Source organism: Rhinopithecus roxellana, chromosome 8 (assembly GCF_007565055.1).
Source record: "Rhinopithecus roxellana isolate Shanxi Qingling chromosome 8, ASM756505v1, whole genome shotgun sequence".
Classification (NCBI taxonomy): domain Eukaryota; kingdom Metazoa; phylum Chordata; class Mammalia; order Primates; family Cercopithecidae; genus Rhinopithecus; species Rhinopithecus roxellana.
In genome coordinates, this window is record NC_044556.1 from 30558502 (window position 1) to 30569248 (window position 10747).

Here is a 10747-nt window from a genome sequence, read left to right on the forward strand (position 1 = left end):
CAAACCCATTAACAGATGAATGAATAAAATAAATCGTGATATATCCATCACATGGAATATTACATTACTCAGCAGTATAGCGGAGTGATCTATTAATACACATGAAAACATGGCTACAAATCAAAATAATGATTCTGAGTGAGAAAGATATACAAAAATACCAAAATATATAAATGTATAAACCAAAAATGTATACATAGTGTATGATTCTATTTATATAAAACCTGAGAAAATTTAAATTAATATATTATGACAGAAAGCCAAGCAGTGTTTGTCTCAGATTGGGGGAGAAAGGTGAGGGAGGAATTACTAGGACACAAGGACACTTTCAAAGTGGTAGCTATATCCACTATTTTTTTTTGAGACAGGGTCTGGTCCTGTCACCCAGACTGGAGAGCAGAGGCACAATCTCGGCTAATTGCAACCTCTGTCTCCTGGGTTCAAACCATCCTCATAACTCAGCCTCCCAAGTAGCTGAGACTACAGGCACATGCTGCCATGCCTAGCTAATTTTTTGGTTTTTTAGAGATGGAGTTTCACCATGTTTCCTGTGTTGGTCTTGAGCTCCTGAGCGCAAGCAATCTGCCTGCCTTGACCTCCCAAAGTTCTAAGATTACAGGCACAAGCCACAGTGTCCAGCCTATATCCACTATCTGGATTACAGAGGTATACATATATTCAAACTTTTAAATTTATACAGTTTAATTATGTTCATTTTTGCATGTAAGTTATATCTCAATATGGTTGTTAAAACAATTTAAAATATTAGAAAACTGTCATAGCTTGATTTAATAAATCTTTTTTATATTTGCAGAAAACCCAGTGTAATTCTCTACATTATCAGGACAAAAGCAAAAGACTGTGATTACCTTGACATACACAGAAAAAAAGCATTTGGTAAAATTGAAAACTTTTTTTCATGACTATAAAAAACAAACCCCACAAAACTCTCAGCTTGAGAAGAACAGAAGGCAACACTTCCAACCCCACTAAGGGCAGATTTGAGAAACCCACAGGTAACATTATATTGAATGGCATAAGATCAAATGCTTTTCTATTAAATCACACAAAAGGGTAGAATATCTACTTTTGCTTTTTCAATCCAGCATTAGATTAGCGGTCTTAACCAATGCAATGAAGTAAGAAAAAGTAAATGAAGCATTGAAAAGATTGAAAAGGAAGAATTGAATCTGTTTTTATTAACAGATAATGATTGTGTATGTACACATTCCTAGAAATCTACAAAAATCTATAAAAATTAATAAGTGAGTTTGCAATTTTGCAGAATATAAGATCAATATAAATAGTCTGCTGTATTTTTGTATATTACCAATGAGCATTTGGAAAGTGAAATAAAAATACAATTTCATTTAAACTAACATCTAAATACATGATGTGCTCAGTAATAAATTCAACAAAATTGATGTAAGGCCAGTATGATGAAAACTACAAAACATTGCTTTAAGAAATTATAAAAGAACTAAATTAGTGGGGAGATAAATGCTGTCACAGATCAGAAGAGTTGTGGTAGTTAAAAAGTCAATTCTTCCCAAATTGATCCCCAGATCCAATGCAATTCTGGCAAAAACTCCAACAGGCATTTTGGTAGAAATTTACAATCTGATGCTACCATTTATATGGAAATGTCAATGATCAAGAATAATAAAAAAGCAACATTATAAAAGAACAATGGTGAATGAATTCACTACCTATTTCCAGATTTACTGTACAGCTATGGAAATCAAAATCATGTGTATTGTTGAAAAAAACAGAACATATATCAATGGAAGAGAAGAGAGAAGTCAGAAATAGATCCTTACCTATATGCTTGACTAATGGTTCTTAGACATGAATACAGTTATATGTGTATATATAAGCACCTTTTTGATGATCATCTATCTTTATCTCCAAAATAGGGAACATTAAGAGAAGCCACAATATAGGAGATACTATATTTATCTCCCCAAAAGGATTTTTTAATTAGTATATATATAATGCAGTCTGATATGATAAACAACACAATGAAACAAATTGGCAAAATACTTGAATAGCTACTTCAGAAGAGAAGGTACATGAATGGTCAATTAGAACATGAAAAGATGCTCACTTCTTTAGTCATCAGGGACATCAATCAATACAACGATGAGATACCATTACATATCCATGAGAACGTTAAAATTCAAAAGACTGAAAATACCACATGTTGGTGAGGATATAAAGCACTTGGAAGTCTTATACTTGTGGGAATGAAAAATGGTACAACTCCTTTGAAAATCTCGCTAACAGTTTCTTCTAGGTTTAAACATATACAAATCAGATGGACAATCATTCCATTCCTAGGAATTTACATACTATGTCTACACAATGGTTTGTATGTGGATGCTTATGATACTTTATTCGTAATAGCCCAAACCTGGAATGACATTAATGTCCAGTAACAAGTGGATGTATAAACAAACATGGTGTAATCACACAAAAGAATACTACTCAGCAGTTACGAGGTATTAACTGTTGATGAAAATACTCATATGGATGGATTTTAAAATTAATGTGATGCATGAAAGAAGGCAGACACAAAAGAACACAGGTATAATTTCATTTACAGAAAATGGTTAAACAGGCAAACTGACCTAAAGTGACACTGGCTCCTTGGGGCTGAGGGTTGAAAGAGTGATGAACTGCAAAGGGTTAAAAGAAACTTTGGGCTTATGGAAATTCTCATACTTGATGATAGCAGTTGTTCCATTTGTGTATATATTGGTAGACATGCATTTAATTATACGTTTTAAAGTGTTGCAGTCTATTGTACTTAATCTATAGCTTTATAACATTGATGTAATCATCTTAATTTCTCCATACTAGCAATTAGCAGCTAGTAAATGAAATTCAATAAAACATAATAAAGATTAATATCCAAAATCATTACATGCTTAAGAATACATAAAATGAAGCACATACAAAGCACATGAAAGCTATTGGTGAGAGAAATTAAAGAAGACTAAATATAGAAACATATATCATGTTCATGGATTGGATGACTCAATTTTGTGAGGATATCACATCAACATAATTTCGATTAAGAATTCTAGTAGGAATTTTTAGAGAAATGTAGATGCCAATTTAAAAATGTATTTGAAAAAGAAATAATCCAGGATAGGCAATTTGGTCTTGAAAAAGTCGGAGGACTTACTCTGCTAGAATTCAAAACTCATTTTAGAGCCACAATAAGGTAAAAGCTATGGTATAGTTGTAAGTATACATAAATATATCAAAGTAAAAGAGTACAGATTCAAACAATATGCCAGGTATGTACAGTTATTTAAATTTTTTTAAAACAAAGACATCAATGCCCTTCATTGGGGAAATGAGAGATTTTTCTATAGAAAGTTTCTGAGTGAAATAATATTTGTTGTTTTAAAAACTTAATGGTAACAACCACTTTCTACCATACATTGAAATTAACTTAAGATGTGAAAGTTAGATTAGAAACCTTGTAAAGGAAAAAATACAAAATATTTTCATGAACTTGACATAGGAAAATATTTCTTAGACCAGGTTCTGTAGCACTGACCACAATAAGAAATCAATTACATTGTACTTCATCTTTAAAAAGCTTCTTCTGATTATCGGTTAGTGTTTAACAAGGCAAAAGCTATCTGGAGACCAAGAATAATTATTTGCAACATATATTCATGTTAGAAATAATTATATAATACATATATATATATATATACACACACACACACACACACACACACATGTCTAGATTGGGTCCAATACGTGTGATCCCCTCTGTCTGGTATGGACTGAGGAAGTCCACTCTGGCCTTAGAACAGCATGGGCTGCCAAGCATTCTCAGAGAGGCTGTCAACTTCAATGTTTCACATATACATATATGAAAAAATAGACTCATTCAAAATATATAAATAACTCCAACAGATCACAAAGAAAATGACAAACAACCCAGTATATCAATGAGTGGGAAAATTTGAAAAGGTGCTTTATAAAAGAAGATATCTAAATGACCAATAGGCATGTGAAAAACAAAATAGATGATATCACTACACACCTGGTAGAAAGGCTAAAACTTAAAAGAGAATAATAAGTGTGTGGGAATGTAGAGCAACTGGAAACAGCCTACATTTTTCATAGAAATGCAAAATAATACAAACTTTTTGCAAAACTCTGTGTCCATTTTCAGCTTTTCACCAAGCCATTCCATCCCTAGCTATAGATACTCAGGAAAAGTGAGTACGTATTTTCACAGAAAAAAGTTTACAAGAATATTTTCAGTTACTTATACATAATAACAAGTAAACCTGTCTACCACCACAAAAGTGGATATCAAACTGTGTGATAATTATACAATAAATAGGATATTTCTAGGCCAAAACAAAATGAAATGAAAGAAAAACACAAACAAATTAGTAGCATAGATAGCCAACTGATTAAGAAAAGTCAAAACAAGAGAAGATACTGAATGATTTCATTGTTATGAAGCACAAAATTAAGCAAAATTAATCTGCTGTGGCTGCTATAGTTTCGATATTTGTCCCCTCCCAATCTCATGTTGAAATTTGATCCCCAATGTTGGAGGTGGGGCTTCATGGGAGGTGTTTGGGTCGTGGGAGCGGATCCCCCATGAATAGATTAACCCCCTCCCTGGGAGAAGGTAGTGAGTGAATTCTCACTCTATTAGTTCCTGCAAGAGCTGGTTATTAAAACGAGCCTTGCGCTTTTCCTCTCTCCTTTGCTTCCTCTCTCACCATATGATCTTTGCACACACTGGTTCCCTTTCATCTTCTGCCCCGTGGGGGAAGCAGACTCAGGCCCTCATGAAGAACAGTTGTTGGTGCCATTCTTCTTGTGCAGCCTACAGAACTATGAGTGAAATATACCTCTTTTCTTTATAAATGACCCAGCCTCTGGTATTCCTTCATAGCATTGCAAAGGGACAAAAGGACTAACATAGTGACAAAATTTAGAATATTTTCTTCATTTGAGGGATGAGTGTTGACTGGCACGGAGCACTTCAGAACCTTTTGGCATAGAATAACATGTTCCATCTCTTGATCTGGGTGTTATTATATAAGGTATAATTATATTAAAAGTCATTAATCTATACCCTTAGGTTTTTTTGTAGTTTCCTCCATGCAAATTATATCTTTGTGAAGAGCTGGTAGCATAAAACAAAGTGACAGACAACAAACACTCAAAAAAGTAAAAATTGACAGAAGATAGGTAACAAATATTCAGCAGATAAATAATAGGGATCCCTCGAGAAAAAAACAAAAACAAAAACAATGGAGTAGAACGAACACAAAAAAGTTTTATTTAAGAAAACGAGAGTTCGACATTTAAAAGTTTGAAATAATGTTAAAGTGACACACAGTTTCCTTGGAAAAACAATGCAGAACCACAAACTCTGAGACTTATTCTAGCAAAAGTACTGTCATTCAGTTCCATCTACTGGTATAAGGTTAGCTTTGAAGGCCAAAAGAAACTGGTTCCTAATTCTTATTCTTCTCCTCACAAGATTTGCGACCGAGGGTTATTTGGTAATCTTTCTGAGTCTGTTTTCCCATCAGGGGCAGGACAATACCTAAGTAACTAGATGGTATATAGAAGTAAATATGATCTCATGGCAGTGGACATCAATCGTAATTAAGTATTAAGAATATATTTATATTGAGCTTTCCCTTATCTACTTTAAAATCGTAGACAAACAACAATCGACAAAGAATAGATAAAATGTTCTAACATAAATATTCTTCCGTTCTTTCTAAGAAGAAGTCACACTATACAGTAAAAACAATTAAGAGAGGACCCACTTCACATCAAACAACCTTCCCCAAACCGTGAAACAGGCCTGCTTTCTAACACCAGAGATGAAAGCAGTCTATTCCAGACAGAGGGGCTTGTAGGGGTTGGACCCCCTGCAGTCCTATCTGCCTGGAATAGACTAAGAAAGTCTGCTCCAGCCTTAGAACAGCATGGGCTGCCAAGCATTCCCACAGAGGCTCTGGGGACTTCGGCTCTAGATGTCCCGAGGAATACGTGCATGTGGGTTGGGTTAAGGCCAGCTGAATCACATGATCAGGGCTCTCATCAGCATCAAAGTCAGTGGAAGGATGCCAGTCCCCAGAGCTCTGTTCCAAGCCATGGGATGCTCCATGGAGGGGCAGTGGACATATGAATACCAATCAAGAGAAATATCGGTAACAGACAAGAGGCATAAATAAATAATGCCCATCCTCCACTAAAACCCAGGAAAGGTCTCATTCCAAAAGTGATGTCTTGAAGAAAACACAGGTACAAATCTTTGTGACTCTGGATTAGACATTTCTTAAGTAGGCACAAGCAATCCCAAAATAGAAGGATAAATGTTCTTCATTGAAATAAAAAATCACTCATGTTTCCAAGGACTCTGTCAAGGAAGTGAAAAGATAATCCATGTAACGAGAGAACTATTTGCAAATCATATGCCTAACAAGTGTCTGGTATCTAGAGTATATAAAGAATTCATATAAGTGAGCAAAAAAGACAATTTAAAAATGGGGAAAAAGTTTGAATAGACATTTCTGTAAAGGATACATACAAATGGACAACAAGCACATGCGGAGATGTTCAATGTTTTTCCTCATTAGGAAAATGTAAACTTAAATCACAATGAGATACCACTTCAGACCCACAAGGGTGACGTTAACAAAAACACAACATATGTTTGGAAAGTTATGGGGAAAATGGAATTCTCATATATTACTAGTGGGAATGTAAAATGCTGTAGCCACTGAGATTGGAAAACAGTCTGTCAGTTAATCAAAAACTTAAACATAAAGTCATATACGATGCAGCAATTGCACTCTTAGGTATATAACCAAGAAAATTAAAATCAGATGTTCACTCAAAAACATGTATAAAAATGTTCATAGCTGCATTATTCATAATAGTGAAAAAGTGGAAACGTTCCAAACCGCCATCAGTTGATGAACAGGTAAACAAAATGTGGTATAACTATAAAATGGAATATCATTTGGCCACAAAAAGGATTAAAGTACTGATACATGCTGTAGCAAGGATGGCCCTTGAGAACATTGTGCTAAGTAAGAGATGCAGATGCAAAGGGCGATGTTGCATTATTCCATAGACAGGAAATGCCCAGAACAAGTACATCTATACATAGAGAAGGTAGATTAGTGTTTGTCAGGGGCTGCAAAAACAGGGGAATTGGAGAGTGGCTGCCAGGAAGTACGGGCTTCCTTTCTGGCATTACGAAAGTATTCTGAAATGAGGTAGTGGTGATGGCTGCAAAACCTTTGGAATAGAGTAAAAGATGCTGAATGGTATGCATAAAAGTGGAGAATTTTGTGATATATGAATTATACTTTAGAAGTAATAACAAAAGTAATACAGAGAGGAGGAATCTTTCCACAGCTCCATGCCCTATATTTTTATTTAAAAAAAAAAAAAAAAAAAAAAAAAAAAAAAAAGCTTTTTTGGGCCAGGTTCAGTGGCTCACTCCTGTAATCCCAGCACTTTTGGAGGCCTAGGTGAGAGGATTGTTTGAGGCCAGAAGTTCGAGAGCAGCCTGAGCAACATAGCAAGACCTCATCTCTACAAAAAAATAAAAACATTAGCCAGAATGATGATGTGTGCCTAGAGTTCCAGCTACTTGGGAAGTTCGGACAGGAGGATCACTTGAGCCCAAGAGTCTGAGGTAGCAGTGAGCAGTACTGACCATTGCACTTCAGCCTGAGTAACAGAATGAGACCCTGTCTCAAAAATAGGCATGTCACATAGTAAGTGGCCAGATAGGTTGCTGACAGCATGTTGAGAGGAAATGTATTAGATGAAACAAATTAAATCCAAAACATTTTTTTGAGGCAGGGAGCAGAAATGCGGTACAGGGGAGAGAAACACCTACTTGGAAAGAACCCACACAACTGAATTGGAAAACATGGAATGGGGCTTGTGGGAGGGAGACTCTACCTGAGATCTGGCTCCAGTACTTACAGCAAAGGGAACCTGGGTGAGTTACAGACTCTCTGTGCCTTGGTTTCTTCATCAGCAAAACAGAATCATCCCATCAACAGTAAGGTCCGTGGTATCAGGGGGTCCCCAAACGGACTGCACATCTGAGTCATGTTAACAAACACATTCCAGGCCCCACCTGAGCGCACTGAATCAGAATCCCTGAGAGGAGGACACTGGACTTGTATTTGCACCGACCTTCCCAAGTGTTTCTTACTCTGACCAACTTGGGGGTGGGAACCATTGAGCTGCATCACATCATTCCAAAGCCAGAACATGAAGGCAGAAAAACATATATTCAATGCAGTCTCTTAAAGTGGAGAAAATTCTTGAGGGAACCTAGAATTGAAGGAGACCTGGTTTGCTGGGCTCCATCTTAACTTTATCCTGAGTATGGCAGAGACACGAGCCCTTCAGGACACATGCCTGAGGCAGTGACAGTTCAACTTTGGAACAGTGGAAGCCCTAGTTTCAAATTCAAGCTTGCTTTGAGTAGAAATTAAGTTTACATCTTTTTGTACAGCAACAAGGCCAGTCTTCTGCAAGCCGCTCACCTTACAAGGAAAACAACAAAAATCATACTACTAAGAATTCAAACTTCAGCAGACATGGGTAAGTAAGGAAGTCTTATAAACCTGTTCTAGCCACCTAAAAAGACACCAGAAATTTAGTAATTCTTTCACATTCAGGACAGTTGTGTTCACTAGATCAGGGGCACTGAGACATGAAGAAAAGACCGCCTAAAAAGGGAAAACATTCCTTCCTGCCCTAGGACATTCCTGCCAACTTCAGGGAGGTGGGAACCCAGCTGCCCACTCTACAGAATGGGTTGCTTTTGTGTCTGGAAGGTGTCTGACATTCTGGGACCTGGACCCATCTCAGGGAGCTTTGGGAAGAGCCCGTATCACTGATGGAATTGGACAGTGGATGGAAATGGTTCAGCAGGATGAGGGTAAGTGGAGAAGCACGGCCAGGTCATACTGAGAGACAATGAGTGGCACTGATGGGGACAAAGATTAAGAACAAAAGTTTGTGCTTTGACTTCAGAAACTCAAACCAATAATTAATTTGCTCTTATAAGTAGTAAGAAGCATTTTTCTATTTACATGAGAATTTAATCTCAAAACAGAAATCAGAAAAAATATTAATTCCAGGGCATAAAACCTAAACCATAGCTTATATTTCTTCATCCACATAGAGCTAACAGTAAAATCTTCTCCATAAAATATTTATTGTGGTTATGAAAAGGTAAAGTCTTAAAGAGAATCATTGGTACTCAATAGAAGAGTGAATTAAATACAGCCAAGGGAAGACCCAGGTGTCATACTTCTCTTGTATATTCCAAAGTTCCAGTGAAATTCCAGGTAATAGAGGTTATTTCCTGCACTGTTAAAGTGAGGTTGCAGACACTTCTGAATTTTGGTCCCAGTGCTGAAGGAGGGCACACTTCTGTCCTGGAAAATGACACAGGGATGAATGCTCTTCCTGAGCGTTCCTGACTCATTCTGGTCATTCTTCCAACATCACAGAAACCAAAAAATAGGAATATGGCCAAATACATGATTTGCTATCCCTCTTCTTCAGGTTTCTTACCTGTTTCTTATGGATAATAACATTGCCTTAAGGATTATGATGAAAATATAACATCCAAGCATGTGTACAGTTTTGAACAAAATGCCTAGTATGAATTGGTCAATAAATAATTTTGTGACTATTTACTGAATTACATGGATTCTATAAATAATTACTGAATAATTATTGTGATTCCTTTTATTGGCAGTGCTCAAAACTCATCCCTGTGTGACCTCAAGTAAACCACGTCACTTTGTTAATCTGTAGTTTCTTCATTTTTAAAATGAAGAAACTACACAGATTTTCATTCTGACACAGAATGTCAGGTCTCTGAGACATCAGAGAGTAGATAAATTTACAGCCTTTAATACATCTCAAAGCACTGTCATTACACAGTGTAGCTGGAGGATAGTGCGGGCTACTGAGAGGAGCGCTTTCCAATGGGATTGATCCAGTCCTCCTCCCTTCACTTCCACATGAATGTTGGGTAGCCCGTGGTCACACTCATCACACCCTCAACTCAGGCAAGTCCAACAGCCACACTTAGGAGACCTGGGCTACAGGACAAACTCCCAAGTCCTAGCCTCACAAAACCTAGTTGAGGATGGAAGCTGAGAAAGTTAGGAGGTGGGTCGGGGGAGCACGCTCCCCTACTTAACCCTCTCATCTCAAACTCACCTTCTGCTGCACAGGAACACTGAGGATCACCAACCACACCTGACCGTGAGCTTGATCTTGCCAGGTTCTGCTAGTGGAATGCAACCAGACATCAACGGTGTTAGAGCAACTATCAATAAAGATATAGATAGAGATAGAGATAGAGATAGAGATATATTCAACAATATTCTCTGAGAAGCGTTCTAGGCCCTATTCTTTTCAATATATGGGAAAATAAAAACAACAAAATAGCATGAGGTTTGCAACACTTCCCAAGATACATAGTCACACATGTTTTCAGGGGATATATACAAATGATTTTGATCACCTGATACCTTGAAAAGAGCTCTTGTGGGACCAGAATGATATTCGTAAGTGACAAGTATGAAATGAGTGTTCAGTGACATTAAAAAAACAAATCAACCTACACATAGAGGAAGAGCTATGGACACAGGGATGTGAAACTGGTCTTAAGTGTAATGAAAAG